The sequence below is a fragment of the Camelus ferus genome, chromosome 23 (assembly GCF_009834535.1).
Source record: "Camelus ferus isolate YT-003-E chromosome 23, BCGSAC_Cfer_1.0, whole genome shotgun sequence".
NCBI lineage: Eukaryota > Metazoa > Chordata > Mammalia > Artiodactyla > Camelidae > Camelus > Camelus ferus.
In genome coordinates, this window is record NC_045718.1 from 5,218,676 (window position 1) to 5,238,682 (window position 20,007).

At 34.4% G+C, this 20,007-nt stretch overlaps 1 long non-coding RNA gene across 2 annotated transcripts in view; it reads left to right on the forward strand.

Annotated features, from left to right (window-relative positions):
• LOC116659330 overlaps positions 1–18,773 on the forward strand; it is a 103,581-nt gene extending 84,808 nt beyond the window's left edge. For both annotated transcript variants that reach the window (XR_004314650.1, XR_004314651.1), the window contains 3 exons: positions 2,778–2,847; positions 17,899–17,988; positions 18,623–18,773. This is a non-coding gene — a long non-coding RNA (uncharacterized LOC116659330). The remainder of the gene's footprint in view (positions 1–2,777; positions 2,848–17,898; positions 17,989–18,622) is intronic.
• The last annotated feature ends 1,234 nt before the right edge of the window (positions 18,774–20,007 follow it).

A 20,007-nucleotide genomic window follows, 5' to 3' on the forward strand; every position in this document is an offset into this window, starting at 1 on the left:
ACCCAGGGACAAGCTCTTGGAGCTTAGAAGAAAAGAGGCAATTTTATTGCTTTGCTGGGCAAAGGGGACTCACAGCAGGCTGGTGCCTTCAAAACTGTGAACCCGCCTTGGGGATGGGGCGGGTGGTTATACAGCCATAGCTCAAACAATAGAGCTTTGATAACAGTCAACAGAATCATTTTCTCATCAGAAGACTTAGAATGGCGTCCTGATGCCTGCGGCGACTGATTCCATAGAGGCTAGTGGTTGTCACTCTTTCCATCTCTTTATCTTGTAAGGCACCCAAGTTGTGGTCTTCTTGATAATTCAGGCTATTTTGTAAGGTTAAAGTCCTGAGATCTTTTCCTTGGAGATCGACTCAGAGACCAAGCATGATATAGCTTTTGATTACTGGAATAAAGTAGAAGCAGTAAGATCAATAGCTTTAGTTTTAACAGTGGGCCTGGAACTGTCAGTAGCAACCTGTCAGTCAGGTCAGTTGACCGTTTTCAGGGCGAGCATGAGAATAAGCAATCTGTTAGCCCAAGGGTGGCCATTTTGTTAATCCTCCTTTGTTCTCAAGTTATATATGAGCAGAGTTGGAGGTGGAGATAGTAAATTCTGCTTTGTCGGTGATAAATTTATTAGGTTATTTTTCAGATATTAGACATGGAAGTAGAGATACAGAGGAGAAAACCTGCATTTTGAGTTGACTAATTACTTTTTCGAAGAGGGGTACTTTAACTTACAGTTAGGTAATTATCTTTTTTTTTCTTTTGTGTTAAAGCTAAGTCATTACTTCCAAAACAAAATCTAACACTTTAATAATAACTAATAACTAGGCTTTTGTCCCCGACCACCCAAACCCTATTTCTTATCACCCCGTTTTTTTTTTTTTTTCAGTTTTTTTTTATGGGGGGAGGTAATTAGGATTATTTTTTTATTTGCTTTTAGAGGAGCTACTGGGGATTGAACCCAGGACCTCTTGCATGCTAAGCACACGCTCTACCACATGAGCTACACCCTCCCCTGCAACCACTCTATCACTCTGTTCTTGTGATCATCATTCTTATGTTTTCTTCTTTTTATAATGTATTTTATTTGTATGTATTTCTGTTAAATGTGCTTGAATTGTATATGTTTTATCTTTTATTCATATTGAGAACATATTGTTAACATATTTGTATATAAGAGTATTTTTAAACTTTATGAAAAAAGTTTATGGTGTGTATGATCCTCTGAGAATTACTTTTTTCATTTAATGTTAAATTAAGATTTACACAGATTTTTCCGTGATACCATTCTTCATTTACTTTGACCGATATATAATATTACAGTTTGGGACTGTAACAGACTATTCACCCACTCTTTAGTCAATAAATGTTTGTATTATTATTTGCAAATGTGACCAACGGTCATTTCAGATATATTACTGATATTTTAGTATAAATCTCCTGTATTATTTCTTTTGGAAATACACCAAAATATAGAATTCCTGGGTCTTTGGTATCTGAATATTCAAATCTAGGAGGTATTGTCAGTTTTTCCAAATGTATTTTATCAGCTTACTTGCCCATCTGTTACGCATGAGAAATTATGTGGAACCATATCCTCTCCAGCAATCTCTAGTAACAGTCTTTATAAGAAAACTTTGTCAATTAGATGTGTGGTGGTTTTACAGGTAATTATTAGAAAATTATTGAAATTAATGAATAGACTTTGAAATTATTGAAAATAATGAATAGACTAAGCAGCTTAATACAAGCAAGGAGTGTGTGGGCACATGTTCAGTGTGTCCTGAGCCAGAAATAATCTGTGCCTCTGCTGTTCAGTAAGTGATTCCTTCAGAATCCAGAGACTGGGTATTCGTCTAAGCACCCACTCCGATAGGTTTTTCACCTGCTCAAGTCTCACAAAATTGTTTCTATTAAAATGCAGAGGACATCCACATTGTTAACGTTATCAACCTGAGGATAATTTCTCAGCCCTCACCTTAATTTAGGAATCAGCAGCAGCATTAGATATAGTTGACTCCTCCCTCCTTTTTTTGAACTTTCTTTGATAGAATCACAAAACTCGCCACTTCCCCTGTTTCTCCCACTGTCCCAGCATCTCTGCTAATTCCCCCTTGTCCTCCTGCTGGCTTCTCTCCTGGACTCCTTTCCCAGTGGCAGAGAACCTCTAGGCTCGGACTTGGACTTCCTCTCTTTCCTGTCTACACTGACTAAGATTTATGTCATTAACTTCCTGGTATTTAATGTCACCTGAGTACTGGTCATGACACCAACACTCTCCAGACCTGCTCTTCCCATCGTGTTTCATGGTGACTCCCGTTTTCTAGTTGTTTGGCTCATTATTCTTGGTGTTAACTGCTCTCTTTCTCTGTCCCTCGGTCTCACCACCCGGTAACTGTACTACTTCCGTCACAAGTGCAGAGCTGTACTGTGGAAATTTCCTGGGGAAATAACAAGCATTAGTATAAAAGTTTGTTTCAGGGATCTTCAAAGTTACCTAATAGCCGACTCGATCCTGGTTCAAGCTTTTCTCATTGCCCTTCTTTGAAATTAGTCTCCCTACAGCAACTACAGTAGGCAATTAAAAATCTAAGCCATCTCATGACACTGAAAAAGAAACAAATAAAAATAAACCACTTCAGTGGCTTTTCACTCAAGTAAAACCCAAAGTCCCTAGTTTGGCCTACAAGACCCTGTTGGATTTGAAACCCTTTTAATTCTTTGATCTTCACAATTCCTACTGTTTTTTCTTATTTTGTTTAATTCTTTTTTTTCCCACATTAGACTTGAACTTCATGAAAGTGAACAGCTTTCCCTGCTTTTATCTCCAGGAGTTGAAGTCATTTGACAGGTGGTAAGTGCTCAGTAAATATTTTCAAATAAGTGAATTACTTAAAATATTTTTTCTTTGAATGTATGTTAAAGGCTTTTAAAAGTTGTATCTTTTATTCAAGAGAAAAGATTAGTCTAGAGAATCCTTTTTGTTTTGATTTTGCTGTTTTTAATTAGATTAGCTCTGCTGCTGTAAATTTTAATGTGGGAAACTGTAAGTATTTCACAAATTTTAAAAAATGCATAGGACTGAAACATCTGCTCCTTTTATTCAAAAGGACAAAAGAAAGACAGACTTATCTTCTATTTCTTATTTTGGATATATGTGATGTGGAATCTAACTTTTTCTTCTTCAGTATCTAAACAAGTCTCCCTGAATGTTTTTTAACAGCAGTTCTTCATTTCCTCGTTATTTCTTGGTGAATTCACTTCAAAGATAAAAATTTTAAGTGTATTACCTCTTGCTTTTAGAATACCTTGTTCCACTAAATGGCTTGCAAGATAATTCAGCATTAGCAGTGGAATTTCTTCATAAACAGCCTTTGATTTGTTAAATTTGTAGACTTCCTTCTCTCAAACCATGATTTCATTCAAGTGTAATAAATCTTACTTGACTTTTCTGGGGTGTTTTTATCATATGTTATTGAATTTGATTTGTTGATCTTTGAATCAGGAGTTTGTGTGTGTGCTCTTGGTTACATTGGTCTGTAGGATCTTTTTTTTTTTTTTTTTTTTGGTTTTATTCTGTTCCTGTTTCTTCATTATTTTTGTTCTACTACAGTACATTTTGATATTGGAGTCTTCAAAAGAATTTGTAAACTTTGAATTAAAATTGATGTAATTTAAATACCTATTCCATGAAATTTGGAAGAAATTTTAATACCGTATGACTCAGAGTATATTTTTTTAAAGTAGTAATGTAAGGGTATATTCAATTTCTTCCATTTCTTTAATTAAGATAAAAATTAAATTTTTAATTTAAGAAATACACTGCTTTTCATTCAGATAATCTTTCATAACAGAAGGCAAATACTTGCTTTTTCACTTGAAATAAATATGGCTAAGTTGCAAGGAAATGTGGTTAGTGTTTGTTTGATGGCTTCTAATTAAAAAAATAACGTAAGAAAAATAACACGTGAAAGAGCAGTGGCCGTGGGCACTTAGTCCACAGCGGGGGGTGTGCCCTTTTCTGCCCGGAATAGCACAAACACATAGACCAAGATTATTCCACAGGAATATAAATCAAAAGATAGCGTGGAATTACATTTTAAAAACTGAACTTGCTTTTAATGTATTTATGTGAGAACAAAGGAAGAGCATGAGAAGTGTACTTGTCATGGGTACTTTTGGAGGATGTTCCATCAGCTACCAACAAGCACAAGAGAGCACGTGTGAGGAGTGAAAACTCATGTGGCTCGGAGTGGACAGGGCCTCCCAGTCTGAGGACAGCCTCAGTCTGCCTGCTACCTCATCAGGACATGGCCCTCGGCATGAAGGATATTATTATTAATGAGATTCCAAGTCTCAGTAAGAAAACAAACTGCTGGTGGCCTCCAAACAGAATGACTGGATTATCATGCAATATACTGTGTGCCTTTTATAACATGTGCAATTGTATTATCACTCTATAAGGTTTAAAACTTATTACATTTAAAACTAAAATAATTGCAGATTTTAAATAAAATCAGTATCTTAGAGAAATATTTCAATACACACCACCATATATATGTATGTGTATATAAATAAATATGAATAAAAGTGTGGATGTATGTGTGCATATATAAATATATATATATATGCACTGATATATGTATTTCTGTTGTCTAAATGCTTCCCTTAGGCAACCTAGCATTCTTCTCATATTTGTAATTGAATTTCTCTATATTAGTTTGGGCTTTCCATCTCTGGCATTAGGCTACACAAATAAATAATAAAAGAAAAATATCGTAACACTTTTACTTTAATAAAGGTCTTTTTTAAAGCCTTCCAGATAAAAATATCAAACTACTGAAAAAAATTTCACTTTCAAAATTAAGAATAAATGGTTAAGGTAATTTCCTCATTACCTTTGCACCCATTATATCAAATAAATTTCATTTCCTACAATATTTTTTTGAGAGCATAAACTTCCCAATATAGGAGTTTTATTGGCATGTAAATAGTGAAGGTTATTAATGTTAATGTCACATGAGACTATTAGCAGGCGAACAAAAGCAAGAACAGCCTTCAAGTCCTTCTAAACCTTATAAGATCACGTATATAATGACACGGAGGTGATAGAGACAGATATTAACATCATTTGGAAAACAGTTTTCATTAATAGTAATAAGAACAAACTATTCAGGTGTTGGTGGCCTTAGATATTATTTTCCACTGGGGTCCACATCATTGCAGGTGAGAAGAAAGGTGAGCGAGGGAGGCTGGAGAGAAAGCACCTATTACTATTCCTGAACAGTTTAGCCAGAGAAATATGAGGGACTAGAGGAGGATCACACAAGTCACTTTTCTTCGAGGAAGGAATCTCATAAATTTGGTTGTATACTTTCAGTATAATTATAAATTACTTGGTTTAAAGTCAGATGTGATTATTAAATATAGCTTAATATTTATTGTCTTTTACCAAGTTACATAAATTGTCTCTAGTTAAGTTTTCTCTGTTTTGTTTCAACTTGGTTTTTTTTCCTAATAGAATTTGTTTTTTGCAAACCCAAGAATTTCATTATAGAGATTTAAAGGCATTCCAGGTTAACCTGGTTTATCAAACATGCACATAAAATCAGAGGAAATATGTGCAATCAATGTCAGGCATCAAGGATACCAATCAGGGTCACATTGACATATTTTATGTCCAGTTTGTGAGCAAAGATGCCAGTAAATTCTGACAGGAAGCAGCAGTACTTTTGCTAAATTGCTGTAATAAATTGTTAAGCTCCTTTAAAAGCTGGGAGGTGTCGTGGGTGGGGGGATGTGTAATCCTGAACTTTATAACTCGTGAAAATTAGCTATAAATTTAGGAAATGAAAGGAACAGCAAGAACAAGGGGTGGCTTTTTTTTTTTTTTTTTTACAAACTACACTTGGAAAATATTTAATCTTCACTTATAAGTCCTTTAAAATAACATTTAATTCGTTAGCATACATTCTGATAAAAGACAGCAGTGGGGTTAAAATATTTTTCTGTAAGGTAATATATTTTAATATATATAGTTTAATTTTTTCTTTTTGTTTCAAGCCATTTGTTAATTGTGAAATAAGTGACCTATATAAATATAAATGTTCTCATAATTAAAACATGCAACGAATACCGTTGTAAAAGGTAGAATGTAACTTTAACTTTGACTCTGTCTCTATATAGAGAGACCCTTGTAAGAAAAGATAATATATCCATATGTATTTGAATTTTAGTTTGTAAAATAGGGTTGAATATGTCTCAGCACATACTTTACTAATTATTGTGTTATGCCATACTGAAGGGATGCATCTGGTTAATTTACTATGTGTGGGTCATTAATTTACCATATGTAATGAATTATGGAATGAAAGGATATGGTATTTATAGATAAGGAAATTAAGTACTAAGGGTATTAATTTACTTTCCTAATATCAAATTACCTATTCTCAGAGCAGGACATAGAATATATAGCCTAATGCCGATTTTTCAGCTCAGTATTTTATTCTCACATTCTAAATGACAATTTGAATAATTTAAATAATATTTTAAAATTCTATACTTTAACATAATCCTTTCATAATTTAAAAAAGTAGTGTGGTAAACATTTTTATATCATTTGAAAATATTTCTTTTTAAATCCCCTCTTTTACTTCACGTGAGTTGCAAACATAATACATAAATATGTTTTTCTGGTAAAAGCAAAAATATTATGGACAATTCTAAAGCTTATTTTTACCCTCTATTACCTGTGTTTTCCCCTCCACAAAAGTAGCTCTTTCCAATTACTATGGCTGAATATGATACAAGTCCAAAACTTAGAAAGGCTTAGAACAATGACAATAATTTGGTGGTTGTTCACAAACCTGAAATTTTGGCAGCGTTGAGAGAAGATGTTTAAAGACTAGGCGCTAGAATCATTTTGAGGCTAGATTAACATCTGGTCTTTGCCTTTGCGTGTGGGTTGAGCTTCCTCACAAAAAGGTTGGTCAAAGTCGACTGCTGTGAAAAACAGAAAGCCAGCACAGAAACGTTATCTCCTGTGTATAGCTTAGCCCTGGGAATCAGATAGTATAATTCGTACCACATTCCCATCAACACAGAAGTCACAAACTACTCCTAACAGTGGAGTGGCAACTCTGTGGAAGTTCATGCAAGACCATACATACTATGTGGTTGTGATTGGAAAAGTCTTCCTGGCTCAATTCATCCTCTGATCACAGCAATTTACATTCTCCCCACTAACAAAGTGCAACATCGCTCTCTCAAGACATCTCAAATTCTCATCCCATCTTGGCACCAGTCTCAGGTTTGAGGATCAAGATCTCATCATCTAGATCAGGTCCGAGTGTATATGAGGCTCCTTGACTGTAATTCCTTAAGGACAGATCCTTACCTGTACTCCCCCCACCCCAATCTGAAAAACCTGTGACCATGAAACATGTTAAATGCCTTTCACACATCCAGCACATAAGAGTGAGAAAAGGCTTAATGAAAACACCAGAGATTATTCCACTGAAAAAGAAAACTAACAAGAGGTACGCATAAGTCACTGGTTCATATCAATTTTGAAATCTAGGCAGGTATATATTGGCTTAATTAATTCTGTTGCCTGAGACTCACTGTGACTCTTGTCTCTTGGTTTTTGATTTCTTCGTCTGAGACATTCTTTCCTTTATATAAAATGTATCAGATGGTTTCAGTTAAGTAATTTTCTCTATTTGGGTCCTCTGTCTTCTGGATCACCTAGAAGAAACAATGTTGAAATTAGTTTAAAAAAGGAGGGGGTGGATTTTAAAACAGATACCATGATGAAAAGGTTCAGTGACACAAAGGAAGATATGCTTGCAATACAGAAAAAGTAAGAAATATCAGCAAGGAATACAGTTGAAAATATATCAAACCACAAGTTAATGAACAGGCTTAGCAGTGGACTGGAGCTGACATAAAAACTAACCAGGGAACCTGAACATAGGGCAAAAGTGATGGTCAAATATGAAAAATAGAAAATAAAAAATTAAAAATAAAGACCGGAGCTTGGGGCTGTATCAGAGGGCATAAAATATGTGTATCTGGAGTCACACTAGATAAAAGAATATAAAAAACAACATTTAAAAAAGTATATTTTATTTATAAAAATTAAGTATGCATGCACTACTATATGAGGGAATACTGGGCAATAGAATTATTTTTCCAAATTCGATTCAAAACATTAGTTGAATGGTGCTAGAAATAGTTGCCCCATCTCTACTGCTAGATTCCAAGGGCTGCGTGTTTCTCTGCAGAGTAGCTCGGGGAACAACTCTGTGGCTCAGTTTCCTCAAACCAACAAGAGGTCAACGTTTACAGGCACTTCTTTTGTTCTTCAGCTAACAATAGCTCTGCAGGAAGGGTAGATACTATCTTTCTGCATAATGCTGAGGAAATTAAAGTCAAGCTCAAGCACCCAGTGCCTACAGAGCTAGGGGAAGGATGGCGGTCTCCTTCCAGCTACGGAAGCCCCCCAGGGAGCTCCTGGGCCCTGATTCCAAATCTTTGCATTATCGCCTACAGCCCTCCTGACGGAGGGCCCAGAATCCACCTGGCGCTGAGAGTTGTTGTTACCTAGAATTATTTACTTTCCTTTCTGTAATAGTTCCTCCATGCTCCAGGTTTGGGCTAAGTTTATCCTACCACCTCAAACTTAGGATCGAGCAAAAGGCCTGGGGGGTGAGCACCAGCAAGTGATGCTTGGTGCTGGCTAGAGCGCATGTACAGAAGGGCCCGAATGCGCACAGGTCCTCCATTCTGCAGGCATCTTGCACGAAACATGCTGGCAGCTGGGTTGCAGATAACACGGGGTAGGACTGTGTATCAGCAGAGGGACCCCTCTACCCTGGGGCTCTTCCTTTATAGGGCAAGCATGGCAGTGACCTTGAAAGGAAGGCCAAAACTGTTGAGTTTGAGTGGCAGATAATCTCAGCTTGGGTACCAGGTCCCTACAGGAGTTGCTGGGAACGCTGGCTGTCTGGCACCTGAAGAATATGGGGAGCTTACTAAATAGTTGATCATAGATAGATAGATAGGCAGACTGACTGACTGGACTGGTACTAGAAGTAATTGCAGCCAAAAAAACACTCAAATCAGTATCCAAGAGTGGGTTATATGAACAACTTATGATAGAAGACAGTGAGTTTAAAAATTACACTGGATATTAACTTATAGTGAAAAAAATATGAAAACGAATATACTTCAATCAATAAATATATATATGTATATATATGCACACACAAAAATTACATTGGAGAATGTGTATCATAGTCTTTGGTACTTAGTAAAAAATAGTTACTTAAATTTGTCACTTGTGTTCATGATGGATGACATGACATATTTATTAAAAGACAGATTGTTAATCTAATTGGATGCCATAGAGAGCAATATGACTGTTGACTTTTGAACAAAGATTACACCGTAAGTAATTATGAAGAAATTTCAAGAGACATATTGCCAGAATTCACCCTATATTCATTGATTTCAAATTTGGCAGTACAGATTCTGTGCATGTATTTGTATTAAGAATAAAATGTTTGTAATATCTAAAACCATAAAACTCCTAGAAGACATAGGTGGTAAATTCCTTGACATAGGTATTGGTGATGATATTTTGAATCTGACTTCAAAATCAAAGGCAACAAAAGCAAAAATATACAAGTGGGACTGCATCAAACTAAAAAGCTTCTTCCCAGCAAAGGAAATCATCAACAAAATGAAAAGGCAACCTATTGATTGAGAAAAAATATTTGAAAATCATATATCTGAAAGGGGTTAAATCCAAAATACATGAAAAAACTCATACAACTCTAGAAAAAAGCAAACAACTCAGTTAAAAAATCAGCAGAGCATCTGAATAGACATTTTTCCAAGGACAACATACAGACAGCCAACAGGCACAGGAAAAGATGCTCTACGTCACTAATCACCAGAGAAATGCAAATCAAAACCACAATGAGATATCCCCTAACAGCTGTTAGAAAGACTATTATAAAAAAGATAAGAGACAGCAAATGTGGACAAGAATGTGGAGACAAGGAAACTTCTTGTGCACGGTTGGTGGAAATGTCAATTGGTGCAGGCAATATGGTAAACAGTAGGGGAGTTCTTCAAAAAATTAAAAATAGAGCTGCCATATGATGCAGCAATTCTGCTTTAGAGTAATTATCTGAAGAAAATGAAAAAACTAATTTGAGAAGATGCGTGCACCCCAGTGTTCATAGCATTTATTTGGTTATTTACAATAGCCAAGGTATGGATATAACCTAAGTGTCCATTGATGGATGAATGGATAAGGAAGATGCAGTACATATATGTATATGTACACAGTGGAATAATATTCAGCCATAAAAATGAGTGACATCTTCCATTTGTGACAACATAGAGGGACTTTGAGGGCATTATGCTAAATGAAATAAGTCAGACCAAGGAAGACATGTTGTATGATCTCACTTACATGTGGAATCTAAAAAACAAACAAACAGCAACAAGAACAAAACAAGCTCATAAATAGAAATAACAGTTTGATGGTTGCCTGAGGCAGGGCTGGAAGTGGGAGAGGGATGGGCAAAATGGGAGAAGGGAGTCAAAAGCTACAAAATTCCAGCTATGAAATAAATAAGTCATATGGATGTAATGTACAGCATGGTGATGATGATTAATATTATACTGCATATTTAAACATTGCTAAATTTTACTTTGATCAGATCTAGATCACCAAAAATCTAACCCATAGGTAATGTGATTTCAGCTTTAGATTTATATATATGAGTAATTTTTAATATATCATTAATTAAATAATACCATTTACATAATCTTTAAGTATCAAAATCTTAAATAATCTACCTTGATTAATTTCCTAACTGACAAGTAATACAGTGTCTCCCACAAATAGATATTATTCATGAATCTGGTGTATTAAACTTTATTTGAGAAAAATATGGTTTTGAAATAGAGAATTAATTTTCAAAATCATAAAATGGAACTAATTGTTTAGAAAATAAGGTGCTATTTACTTATTTATAAGTACTAGTTAATTCTTTATAAACTAATTAACTTTTGTGTACTTACCTTAAAGTAGTAGATTAAAAATTAAGTTTATTTAATGTAATATTTGACATGTCATTAACACATCCAGAGGAGTTTATGACTAAAATATTCATATGTTTTTAGCCATGTAATGAGCAAATTTCCAGATGAGAGTCTAAGCAAACTATAAATAGACTGTCATATTTTGTTCTATCCAAAAGAAAAAGGTATTTGTACTTGAAAGGGCAAAAGCCATGCTAGCTAACTGTATTGCTCCGGAGGTCTCTTTATTCCTAAATTGCTGTATTTTGTAGCATGTAACCCTGCAGCTCTAACCTTAGCTGGATGAACAATGGGAGGAAGTGGCACCTGAGCAGCTGATCTATGGCCGGGAGGTGGCTGGATCACTGTCTTGTATCAACTTGACTAGAAAAGGGCCATATAACAGAGAATGACTGTTTTTTTAAAAAAATCCTAAGGTAAGGGAGTTCAGGTCTCAGACAGGAAAGAAAGTAGATGATGCAGTAACGTAGAAGTGGAGAGAAGAAAGTTAGCTGAAACCATGACTCATCAGAGTCCATAAAATAAATAGAAATGTCAGGAGAACTTTCAAGGGTTGAGGGCTAAATCAGCTTCATTGTGGAATGCTAAGGGGGACTTGCGTCCTGCAGATTTGCTAAAGCTGCATTTTCCCCCCAATAACCTTCAAGCTCCTAAGAAACACCATAATATTTTACATCTGGCCAAGTAGTGATTCAAATTATGTGAACTGAGAAAATGTTCTGTTCTTTTACTTTCCTGTGTATTTTTAGAGCAACTCTAAAAATAAAAGTCATCTGTTGTGTGTCTGCAAACCCCCAAATTCTAAGTGACTTAGCCAGCCACTTCATTAATTGTCGTTAGAGAGTTCACAACGGTTTCCTTGCTTAGGACACTTGCCATGTTAAATTTGGACAAAGAGCAGGCAACAGAAATGACTGTGATGCCAGGCCACGCATCACAATTTCTGGGATCAGTTGGCTCTACTCCTTACCCTTATTGTCTAGGGGAGACTTGGGACCTGCAGCTTGCTGAAAAATGGACTACGTGTGTACCTCCAGTCAACCGGCAGAGATCCAGTTCCGACACCCAATCACTTTTCTGTCTGTAGTTGTTTTAGAATTAAAGCACAATGTACTCAAATTATTTTTTAATTCCTGTGTTGAGAGATATTTCTTTTAACTTGGAAACAAGCACTTAAAAAAGTCCTCAGAAAAAGAAGTTGTATTTATAATGTTTTTGTAACAGCAGCAGCAGCAGCAACCACACTCACCCAGCTCCTCCTCTGAGCTATTACGTTTCGCCAGCATCTCTGCACTCTGTGCCAAGGGCTTTATCAACATTGTCTTACTTAATCTACACAAACATCTTTGAAGTTAGGCATTATTACCGATATTTTACAGATGATGAATCCGAGGCTTGGAGCAGTTAAATAGTGTGTTCAGTGTAGTACAATTATTAAATGGCAGGGCTATCATTGAGCCCAAGCAGGTTTGACCTCCAAGCTCATGCTCTTAACCACCTCATTATCCTGACTTCATGCTTTGTAAAGCATGGTATGATATGATGTATGCGTTACTTCAGCTGGCTAATTCAAAATTATATGGGGTAGGTTTTTCTAGTGTTATCAGCATCTTACAGATAATAAAATCAAGATACAGAGATTACACTAAAAACATGATTATTTATTGAACCATATCAAAGAGTTTAAGAAAAACTTTTCAATTACTGTGTTTTGCCATTAGCTTTATGTGATTTTTTTTTTTTTTTTGGCGTAATGTTATCAACTAAGGTAGATTTTAGGGTGAGAAAAAAGAGACAACTCAAAGTTTAGAGATAGAATGGCAGAGCCACTGGATTGACATTCATTAATTGGGGAGCAATTGGGAAGCTTCTGTGAATTGTTTGATCTATCTAAATACCAATGATATTAGCCTAGGTGTTTGTTTCCCAGAACTTACATGTGGCCATGTGTGACTATTTACATTAACATTTAAATTAATCACAATAAAATAAAAGATAAAATTCAGTTTTTCAGTCACACCAGTCATATTTCAAGTCCTCAAAAACCGCATGTGGGTAGTGGTTAGCATATTTCATAGAGAATATTTCATAAAGGACATTTTCAGCATCAGAAGAATTTGTATTGTGAAACGTTGGTATAGACACCAAAGCATACATAGAAATACCAAATTGGGTTAAGATGTTATCAAAAGCTAATCTCAGACTTGCTGTTAGATACATATGTTATCAATGTCCTGCTGATACTAGAATTGAGGACAAAATGTATACTCCTGACTTAGGGGAAATAAACAGTTGAAACAGTGATTACAAACATATAAATCTAAACTCTTGTATTTGGTGATTTGGGCCTTAGTTTTGACTGAAATTTGAAGAGTCTCTTTTTTCCAATTTGTTTATTGAAGATTTTTAAATGCTAAAATTACATAATTATGTAAAAATCTCTGCAGGTAATAAAATATACTAGCAATCATTTATGAGTATTTATTTTGTTCCAAAGACGTAGTATCAAATGATGTCTATACAGTATATCATTTAAGCTTTACAATAAAGTAGTTTTTTCCTCAAATGTTAAAAAATAAATAATAAACAATCTCAAGGCTCAGAAAAATGCCCAGCATCCCAGTTAATAACTGATAGGTCTAGAATCCGGAAATTAGACTCATATCCCAAATATACTAAATATACTCTAAGCTACAAAAGTACATTTAATGTGAAAATAAACTAAAATACAAAAGAAGGACCAAGAGAATGTTGCTCTGAGAAGAACAACAGTTGGTTAGCAATATAATCAAATTAATATCAATATTAATAATTATGAAGAATTAATGATTAATGATTAACACCTGGAAAGATGAATGCCTGATAAATAAATTAAAAATTTAGCCCTTTTGGAATTTTAATAACTAACTAACTCATGTAGAGAAAAACTGACATAACCCAACACATCACAAATGAAAATGGAGATATAAAAGCTGTTTCAAAAGAAATTAGATAAATCACAATGTTATATTGTCTTTAATTCTAAATATATTGGAAAACTTGGATAGATAATTTTTCAAAAAAAGATTAACAAATATATTTGTTATATATACTGTAGACTGTATACTCCTGTATACTGTAGGAGCCACATTAAAATTGTCAGGAAGTCTGCACACTTCTGCAGAAAAAATAGTTAACCTAGATGAAGTCAAAGTGAATTGCTTTTCACTTCAAAAATAATTTAAAAGCTATTTTAACTTTTCTAGGAAAATTTCCAATATCTTTAATCAAGTCAGCAAAAAGCAAATACCAAAATCTGTCAGAGAAAGCATAAGAAAGCAAAATACTTCCTGTAAAAACAAAATGCTTCAAAATTCAGTTTAGCCTCAGTATATCAATAAAATATTCTAATAAAATATTTACAAATATAATCTAATAAAAATAAATAACAAGAAAGAACACTAAGAATGAGCCAATGAAGTATATTCCAGGAATGCAAATGCTTAAATATTGAGAAATACAGTAATATAACTTGCATGTGAAATATGATAGGTGCATTATTAGATCACTGGATTGTAACTAAAGGTTAGAATAAATTTATTTCAGTACTCTAGATGAAAAAATCAAAACCCTTAATGAAAAAGAATCTGAACTCTTACTGCAGAGCATCCTTTCACATGATATGTATATATAAATACATGTTTATATTTATATCAATAGCTATACTTATGTTTTCTCCATTTGTATCAATATATAATATATGTGTATGCATGTGTATGGGGGTGGGGTGTGTATGTGTGTGTCTGTGTGTGAGAAACCAGTAGCCATCATTCTCAATACTGAAAGATACACTATAATTTCATTAAATATAGAAGAAAGAATGATGTGGCAGACTACATTGTGTCAAAATATTTGCTCACCCTTTTTTTTATGCCCCTCCCTATCCACTTGGCCAAATAACTTGCTTTGGTTAATGATATGTGAATGGAAATAATTGTGCCATTTCCAGGTAGAATACAGTTTTTAGGATTATCCAGTGGCTGTTATTCTAATGTACCCTCTGCCCTGAGATCAATTTTAGTCAGCTTTCAGCCTAGGACACAGCAGCCATAGAGAGGATTCTCAGCTCAACTGAGATGGACATGAATAGAAGGAAGCATGTAGGCTACTGATGTTTTGTCATTTGTAACTTACTCTTAATTGATTGATGTGAATGTGTAATATCACTATTTGACATTGTTCTAGAAGTTGTGGACACAGCAATTAGATAAGAAAAGAAATGAGAGTAGTGAGGTACAAATGTAAAAATGAGAGGAAATGTTTTCATTATTAACAAAAAAAAGTACTAAAACTAACAAAAAACAGTAAAAATGAAAATATTTTAGAAGCAATTCGGGAATTGAGAACTGTGGCTACATGGAAATGCAGGGAATTTATGAAAAACCATGAGAAATTGTCTCTCTTCTTTTACCAGGAGCCACTTAATCACATTTTTCAGGGAAGAGAGAGTAAAGCTCTGAGAGTTTACATCTACAAGGAGTAGTAAAAACTCTGTAATCATAGAAATGAGATTTTTTTTTTCTCATGGGAATAAAATGTTGACAATTTCTTCCCTTCCATAAAAATCCCACATGATGTATGGGCATGTTTTCCAGGATTATGCATTTGCTTCACATATGCCAGAACAGCTGCAGTTAAAGTCTTGATCAGTCCACTATTTTGCTTATCCATATTTACTGTTGGTAATAAAAGATACAGATCAACTTGAGTATTGAAATGTCAAATTAAGTGATATAAGACTGAGTCACAACACTGTCAATCATCTCTGGTCCAGATGGGATAAATCAGCCACTTGTGACAGGTGACATCTTCATGCCACTCCCTACCAAAAGTAGGGAGCAAGGAACTGATTGGAGACATGGTGGAAAATAAAAAAGGAAGAAAGAAAAAAAAAAAGATGTATCATTCTCAAGGTTTTGAAGTCACATAAGCCAAGTCCCAAATTTAATATGTAAATAACAGGAAAGTTTCTTACAATGTTTGTGGAAAAAATTATACAGGGAAAACACAGTTCAGTATACTGTTATTTTTCAAATGCCTAAAAATGCTTCTATTTTAAAAAAAAGATCAAACTAATAATTAAGATTTGGTAAAGAAAAAGAAGTGTTGACTCATGTTGGTAAGCATGTAAAATATTATCATGGCAAGATATCAGATTGTAATGAAACTGTTGTAATTAAAGTGTTAGGCTAAATCAGGGATAGGCAGAGTTCTAATAAACAGATTTAAATCCTACTCTAAAACACAAATACATATGGAAATTTAGTAAATAAAGTTCAATAAAGTAAAATAAAATTTTCTAAGTTGTAGAAAAATATTTGGCATATAAGCCTAATTAACCACAAACATATGCACATTTCAAAATTAATAAAAATTCCTGGGAGAGTAGAAAAGAAACCATAACAAATAGGCATTCACAGGGAACGGAGGGTCTACAGAGGGTTTGAAGCTTGTCTTTTTTATCTGCTCAGAATATTTTACTTCTTAAAGATTAATGATAGCAAGTAAAAGTAATAACCACCCAATAAGATTAAAAATTACTATTTTAGGAACTCAAACTGTAGAAATTTTGTTGCTATTGCTCTCACCTCTTTAGGTTTTTGAGCATCTTTTTCAAAGAAGATTAGATTTTTAAACATCATATCTATTCTAAATGTATTTGTGATTAATTTGACCTATTTAATGGTTGAGTGGTAAAAGTATTCTGAAGAAAAGACAAACTTCTAAAATATATTTAAATAAACACATTCTAAAATAAATTTTATTTAAATGTATATTTCAATTATAAGACATCAGTTGATGTCAAATAAAAGCAGATATATGATATTCAGTGAAATTGATTCCTTAATTTCTATTCTTTAATTTTAAATTTACTCTGTATCTTTATATTTATCTTTAATATATATTTTTATCTTTATATATATATCTTTCTATATATTCATATATATATATATCTTTAATACATATTCTTTAAAAGTTATTTTACTTCTATTATTTCCTTAGAAAAACAAATTTTTCTTTATGGTGATGTAACAACAGCAAAATAATTATGTCATATAAATGCAAAAATAAATATTGTTAGCACAGAACTTCATGAGAGGCTTCTGCTACCAAAATCATCTACCATGAGAGTAGTTAATACATGTGATAAATACATATTTGACTGCAAAAAAAAAAGCAAATTAAATCAGTATGAAATATAATTCTAATTTTAAAGTATGTATATAAATATATGTAGCCCAATTGCCGCATAATCCTTAATGTAAAATATGCTTGATTTATGGAACTTTCCAAGATTTCACCATGATTTACTCAAATTTCTAGAAAAGGTGAATGTACTCATTGACGATCCAACTATAAGACAGTATTTTGTCCTTGTTGAGTACTGATTTAAGAAAAATGTTAGGCCCCCAACATTATATTAGGAGGAAGCATGCTAATAAAAATATCTTAGGTGCAAACGTCTGTACCCTTTCATCGGAAAGGAAATGTAACTTAGAAGGCAGAGCCCAGATCCTAGGGAGTGGAGCCAAAGATTATGGAGGATTATTCTAAGGCCTTTGAAGTTTAATTAAGAAGAATCCATTATTTGCTTAACTATAATTCAGAACTATTCATGTGCCAGTTACCCCTCTTTACCTTCCCTTTCGTAGCATCCCTTGTAACCAAATACATGTAACTGTTATCCCTTGCCTGTCCTGCTATTGTATGTTGGGCTTATTTGGAAAAATAACTTGTCTCTTAGGTTCACAGTTCCACAAACGTATAGGATTTGTGCCCCCAGGAGCTGCGCTAAGTGGTTTATACTCATCTGTACCTGATTTAGAACATTTAGGTAAGATTTTGAACATTAAGCTTAAGTGATTTTGGTAATTTTTAAAATTTGAGCTGAGGAGAGAAGATTTAGATGATAAACTTTGAACTGATAGTGAGACTCTTGGAATGTGCTAGAAAGAGTAAATGTATTTGGAGTAAATGTATTTGGAGAAAGAGTAAATGTATTTGGAATGAACATGTATTTGGATTGGGGAGGAATGTAAATCTTTGTAGACCAGAGGGCAGACTGTGGTAGGTAGAGTTTTAAGATTGCTTCCAGGACCCCCTCCCCTGGTATACATGCCCTGTACAGTCCTCTCCACTCTTGTGTGTAAATTGCAACTACGATGAGATATCACTCCCACGATTGTGTAATGTTATATAGTAGAAGAGACTTTTCAGATATAATTAAGGCCCCTATATAGTTGACTTTAAGTTAATCAAAAATTTATCCTGGAAAGTCATGGCCTAATCAAGTGAGTCTTAAATAGATCAGAAAGTCTTGAGAAAGATTCTTCAGCTGACTTTGAATTAGCGAACTGCCATATTGTGGGAGGTCTACAGGGGATGGGATGGTGTGGCCCCCGGGAGTTGAGAACAGCTCTTTATTGACAGTCAGCTAAAAAATTGAGTCCACATTTCTGTAACCACAGGGGCTGAATTCTGTCTCGCTCATTGAGCTTGGAGAAGACTCCCAGCCTCAAATGAAACAACAGCCCTGGATGACACTAAATTCAGCTTTGTAAGACCCTGAATACCAGCAAAATGTGCCAGACTCCTAACAGTATTATAATAAATGTATGTTGTTTTAAGCCAGTAAGTCTATGGTGATCTGTTACACAGCAATAGAAAACTAACACACTCTTACACAGTATTTCTTTTTAGCTGATTGCCTTGTAGATTTTCTCTTTATACTTGTTTTTCCAAATTTTGACTGTGGTGATCCTAGATATGTTTCATTTTTATTTACCCTTCTTGATTCCTGAGATTATTCTTTGTTTTGTTTACTTCATTTACTTTTGGAGAATGTTTAGTCGTTATCCCTCCAAACATTTTTTTTTAACTCCATTTACTCTTCTCCTCCTGAGATTCAAATTACGTGTACATAGGCACCGTTTAATTTTCCGTAAGTATTTCTCCACCAACCAGTGGATGCTGTATTCTGTTTTTCAGTTTTATCTTTTTTACCCTTTATGTTTCATTTTAGATAATTTCTATTGTCCAGGCTTCAAATTTCTTTCTTTTTTTCTTCTTCAGTTGTCAAATCTACCAATAATTCTACTGAAGATCTCCATGTCTGTTTTCATGGGTTTTTTTTATCTTAGCATTTCCATTTTATTCTTTTTAATTAGTGTCCATCTCTACTGAGATTCCTTTTGGATTCATGCCTATTGTCCACTGTTTCTACTATAATCACTTAACATTGTAATCAATGATCTACAAGTTTCTGTATTAGTTCTTACTGATGCTGGAATAAAGTTTGTCAGTCTAACATGCTCGTTGATGATGGGTTCTCTTCCCTGAAGCAATCATAGGTACTCCCAGTTTCTGATAAGAGTGGACCACATCATCTGGCTGACCACCAGCCACTGGTACTATCTGCATTCCTCTTTCAGATGTATCTTTTTATCCCCATGAATTTGCCATCTAGTCAGATCTTGGTACCAGTGTCATCCACTGTCCATGAACTACTTTCAGGCCTGCAGACATGTGTAGCTTCCAACTTCTGCATTTCTCAGAAGTTGGGGACCTGAGGGCAAGCAGTCTTTGGCCTCCTTAACATGGTGGCTCTACCATGCAATCATCTGAATCTCTCTTTTCCCCTGCCCTGGCTTTAAAGGTAATTCTGCTTTTTAAGTAGAAGACCAACAAAATGCCCCTCCAGAAATGGCCTTATAGTCACTGACTTCCTCCAAATTGGTTTCTTCTCTCCCAAATGCCTCCTTAAACAGCTTAGGCAAGGATTGCGTTGTCGAGGGGTGGTTCTCTGAATTGAGTCCTCAGAGTAAACTCTAGACAAAGGATGCTAACCACAATT